This window comes from Vigna angularis, chromosome 4, assembly GCF_016808095.1.
Source record: "Vigna angularis cultivar LongXiaoDou No.4 chromosome 4, ASM1680809v1, whole genome shotgun sequence".
Lineage (NCBI taxonomy): Eukaryota > Viridiplantae > Streptophyta > Magnoliopsida > Fabales > Fabaceae > Vigna > Vigna angularis.
The window spans coordinates 3,102,163-3,108,162 of NC_068973.1; positions in this window are offsets into that span (position 1 = coordinate 3,102,163).

Consider the following 6,000-nt stretch of genomic DNA (forward strand, 5'->3'; position numbering starts at 1 on the left):
GACATATCTTAACACCCCCACAAGTTGGTGCATGGATATCACACATTCCCAACTTGAATAGAGACTCATTAAACAATTTTCTTGATACTCCTTTGGTGAGAACATCAGCCAACTGCAATTCTGATCTTACAAAAGGAAATGAAATTATTCCAACTTCAAGCTTCTCTTTGATTAAATGCCTATCAATCTCCACATGCTTTATTCTATCATGTTGCACAGGATTGTGAGCAATTGCTATAGCCGAAGTATTGTCACAGTACAAACTCATAGCTTCATTTTGTGTAAAGCCCAAATCTGATAGCACATTTTTAATCCACAAAAGTTCACATACACCTAGTGCCATGCCTCTGAATTCAGCTTCAGCACTAGATCTTGCTACTACAGGTTGTTTTTTACTCCTCCAAGTTACAAGATTCCCTCCTACAAAGGTAAAGTATCCAAAGGTAGATCTTCTATCATCTTTTGAACCTGCCCAATCTGCATCAGTGTACCCTTCTACCTTTAAGTTTTCATGATTTGAGAACAAAATTCCTTTTCCAGGAGCGGACTTCAAATATCTCAAAATCCTTTCAACAGCATCCATATGAAGCTTCCGTGGGTCATGCATAAATTGACTAACAACATTCACTGCATAGGTGATATCTGGACGTGTATGACACAAATAAATTAATTTTTCTACCAGCCTTTGGTATCTTCCTCTGTCTATGCTTGCTGAATTTGAGCATTGAAAGAGTTTATGATTTTGTTCAATTGGTGTATCAGCTGGTTTACTCCCAAGCAGCCCAGTTTCCGACAGTAAATCAATAGTATATTTACTTTGGCATAGAAAAATACCATGTTTTGATCTAGCTACTTCAATACCCAAAAAATATTTGAGGTTTCCAAGCTGTTTCATCTCAAATTCAGATGCAAGGTATTGTTGTAAACTAGAAATCTCATCTTGGTCATTTCCTGTAACAATCACGTCATCTACATATATAATCAAAGCTGTAATTTTTCCTTTTCCTCTCTTAAAAAATAAGGTGTGATCAGAGTTACTTGCTCTATAGCCAAAAGCCTTCATAGACTTGGTAAACCTTCCAAACCATGCTCTTGGGGATTGTTTTAATCCATATAGAGCCTTCTTTAATTTGCAAACTTTCATTCCAATTGAATCAGTCATGCCTGGTGGAGAATCCATATAAATTTCTTCTGAAATTTCTCCGTGTAGGAAAGCATTTTTCACATCAAATTGTAGAAGAGGCCAATCTTGGTTTGTAGCTAGCGACAAAGTATTCTCACAGTATTGAGTTTGGCTACTGGTGCGAACGTCTCTTGGTAATCTACACCATAAGATTGAGTGTAACCTTTAGCCACAAGTCGTGCTTTATACCTCTCAATAGTTCCATCAGCTTTATGCTTAATTGTAAAGACCCATTTACAGCCCACAGTTTTCTTCCCTTTTGGTAAGGACACAAGATCCCAAGTGTTGTTTTTTTCTAAAGCTGCCATCTCCTCAACCATTGCTTCGGCCCATCTAGGATCTGCCAATGCTTCCTGTACATTACTAGGAATAGAAATTGAAGATAATTGAGATACAAATGATGCATATGACTGAGATAACCTGTGAGATGACACATATTTACTAATGAGATATTTAACTTTGGCTTGGAGGTCTGGTTCATATTTAACTGGAGGTTGACCACGGTTAGAACGAGGTGGAAGAATATATTGAACAGTAGTAGACTCAGTGTTTGGTGTGCTGGTGGTCTCACGCAGACAAGAATCAATTCCATCTAAATTAGTATTATCAGAGATAGGATCAGAAGGTACCTCTGAAGAGTCAAGTTGAACCTGTGGAGAATATTGAGCCAATTGGTTATGATCAGAAGACACTGTATTATCCAGAAAAGAAGGGTCCATATTTAGGATTGGCTCACTTCCTACAGAATGATCCTCACACAATAATTTATCTTCACAATCAAACATACCAACATCATGATTATGCACTTCACTTTCATTGCCTCCCTGAAGTGGAGAATCAACATAAAAAAATTCATGCTCATTAAATGTCACATCCATAGAAATATAAAATTTCCTTGATGGTGGATGGTAAGCATGATAACCTTTTTGAGTTGATCCATACCCAACAAAAACACATTTGATCGCTCGTTCTTCAAGCTTTGTACGTTGATGTGGGTGTAAGTGAACATATATAACACATCCAAAAATATGAGGTGGTAAATAAACTATGGGAGGAAGGATACAATGATCAGACAACACATCAAAAGGCCTTCGAAAGTTAAGCACACTAGAAGGAGTTCGATTAATTAAATAAACGGCAGAGCTCACAGCCTCACCCCATAAATGAGATGGGACATTACCATCTATCAAAAGTGATCTTGTCACCCCTAATATATGTCTATTTTTCCTCTCAGCCACTCCATTTTGTTGTGGTGAATAAGGACATGTAGTTTGATGCAAGATGCCTTTAGAGTTCATGAACTTTATTAATTCAGTCTTAAAATATTCTCCTCCATTGTCTGATCGAATGACCTTAATAGATGTGTTAAATTGTGTAACAATAAAATGATAGAAGGAACGAACCACATCACACACATCACTTTTATATTTAAGCAAATATACCCAGGTTACCCGAGTACAATCATCAACAAAACTGATAAACCATTTTTTTCCATTATGTGTAGATTGCGGGGCAGGGCCCCAAACATCTGTGTGAATTAATGAAAAAGGAAAATTAGTTTTGTTATTGCTTAAAGGAAACACAACACGATGATTTTTTGCCAAAACACAAGTTTTACAAAAAAAATCAGAAATATTGCATTTATGAAATAGTGATGGAAATAATTTTTTTAAATAACCAAAAGAGGGATGTCCCAACCATCTATGCCACAACCAAATTTCTTTTTTGTTTTTATCTTGTATGTGATCGTTCGCAAGACAAGTCAATCCTTTTTTATGTTTGATTGTGAGACATTTTCAAGATAATACAGTCCTTCACTCTCTCTACCACTAGCAATCTTCTCCTTGGAATGGATGTTCTGAAAAAGACAATGGGTTGGGTAAAATAAGGCAACACAAGAATGTGATTTGGTTAACTTGCTGACGGAGATAAGATTACAGTTTAATGTAGGAACAAATAAAACATCAGGAATCGATAAGGAGGGTGAGAGGGATATAGTACCTATACCTTCAATAGGAGATGAGACCCCATTGGCATTAATAATAACAGTTTTAGAACAATTAGAGGAAAAATTAGTAAATATATGAGGATCACAAGTCATATGATCAGTAGCACTCGAATCAATTATCCAATCACTATCCTTAGTAACAACAGAAAGATTAAGGGCAGAGTTAGATATACCTGACTTGGTCACAAATCCGGCAGCCGTAGAAATATAACTCTTGGAAGCAGCAGAAGTTCCAGAATCATATTTCTCCGATTGATTGTCATCGGAAGAAGCCATTAGAAATATTTAATGAAAAAAAGGCACTGATTCCTATATCTTAGATGATATCAGTGTTGGCTCTGATACCATAATAAAAGATTTAAAGAATAATTCTCATGTATTATTTCAAAGAGTAGAGTACCATATATATACATTTAAGGATCCTATAATCCTTCATCTATTAAAGGAATGACAGGTGCATAAATCTGCACAAATTATAATAATATCTAAATTATAACTAACACAATATTTGATTGCCTAATATCCTTTAATAGAATATTTGACATATCTTAACAGTCATAAGTTTACAGGGACGTAATAAACAAAATCAGTTATATCAGTTATGTTATATTTGTTATTACTTTTTCATGTATACATTTGTTTTTAATTGATGTGTACATATTTATATCCACATTTATGTTATAAAATTTAAAGTTTTGATAAGATTTTTAGTTGCTTAAATTATGTTAAATATTTTAATATGTATTTGTACAACTAAAGTTGAAAGAAGAAATTTTAAGGACTTTTTTTGTAGTTTTAGAAAATTAAGAAGGACATAAAATGAAATTTTATAGACAATTCAGTTGATATTTAAAGATAATTCTTTTAATTTGAAAATATCAACAAATTTTTTTTATCAAATATTCTTAAAAACTGATTAAAATCTGTTGAATATTTGAAAGATATAAGATAAAAGATCTTATCTGTAGAATGTTCAGAGTCCAAGCTCAATCAAACCAGTATAAAAAAATCTAGGAGATGTAGAAATCATAACTCACTCATTCTCTCATACTCCTTCATTTGAAACAATCATCATCCATTTCTCTCACTTTTATTTTACCATGTATTCCACTCCATTCATGGAAGGCTAAACTTCTAGGATTATTCCACTGTAATTTCATTATGAATTCTAGAGTTAAGTTAAATTAATGAATTTGATTCTTTTGATTATTGATTTGAATTATTCTTCTTCTATGTCTTTCATCTCTCCATCATATTAAAAGCAATGATTTTTGCATCATAAGGTGTTTAAATCTACATGCATATTAATCATGAGTTTAGAGATTTCTATGTTTGATTGAGAATTTACTTTGATTAATTAGTTTTAATTTGATTCGGGGATTTAAGAATAGACATGATTAAACACAATAGGATTTGATTGAAAATGTACTTTGGTTGAATTCATTGTGAATAATCTTGGAAGGTCTTACATTTGATTTAGAATCTACTTTGGTTATAATCACCTTCAAGTTAAATGAGAATGTACTTCAATTAATTTGAAACTCGAACAGTAATCAATTGAATTGGATAACTAACGATGAATCTATCTTGAAAAAGTAGTGAAATTAGCCTATTGTATTATAATTGTTTCAAAGTTTCTCATTTGTTATTTACTTAAACTCATACATTCTTCAATATCAAATTCATTATAATAGATTTTCATTCTTATTTTTAAGCATGACATAACATTTATTATCCTTTTCAGAGTCTTCATAAGAGTCAAGTATTGAAAAACAATTCCATATTCATTGGGAAGCGACTCATGGTTACTTTAACTCTATTTACTCTTTTAACTAGTTACTTAACAATGCTGAAATTGTGTTGTAAAGTAGTATTAATTTGATCACTTCAATGACAACGTATCACTCGTGTCTGTATTCTTTTATTTTTTTAGTTGTTAATTGTAATAAACCTTTTTATCAATACAATTGGTTTCTTGTTCTCTCCTTTGGTTACAATATATGTCATAAAAGCAAACCTCAAAAAGTGGAAAAGCTAGAGACACACTCAAACCTTTTAAATTCTAGCTTTACTTGTATGTATAGTTGAGATAAATTGATTGACTTTTCTATTTTCCCCTTCAATTAATTTCCAAATGGTTGATCTTAACAAGTTCACCACATCACAAGTCAACGAACTCACACAATAAAAAACTGAAAAACGTGAAGAGAAGTTTAGAAAAAAATGTGTTTGCTGAGCTAGACCCAACTAGGAGGATTGAATATGAATTGGTTTGAAGTTGGCATGAACCACAAAACCAATTACTGTATTCTGCTGGCTTTGACCCAAACTCCAATTTCCTATCATGTGCTTCCCCATTATTCAAACCTAATATTAGGTCAACTACCTCAGCCACCGCATCACCACCGTTCGATCATCGTCAACTCATCGGACGCTCATCCATCGCCACTATAACCATGTTCAAATGCTTTATTAATTACTTTTCTGTGGATGTGGTGAGCTTGCGTAGTAGTTGCACTAAAACGTTGAACACAATGCTAATGTCAATGTTAGAAAAAACCATCATAATAAATGTCAAACCGAACCTTCTTCTTCTCTAATTTAATTCAATTCTCTCTCCCCCACACAAAATCCTTACACTATTTCTATAGGTTTAACAAGTTTTCTTTTTCTTTTACTATACAATGATTTTTTCAAAGTCATTTCACTATTTTAAATATTCTTAATTTAGTTATTTGTTTTTTAAAAACTCCATATATAACATCTTCCACCAAATTAAGAATAATAATATAGTTTTTTTTTCAACAAA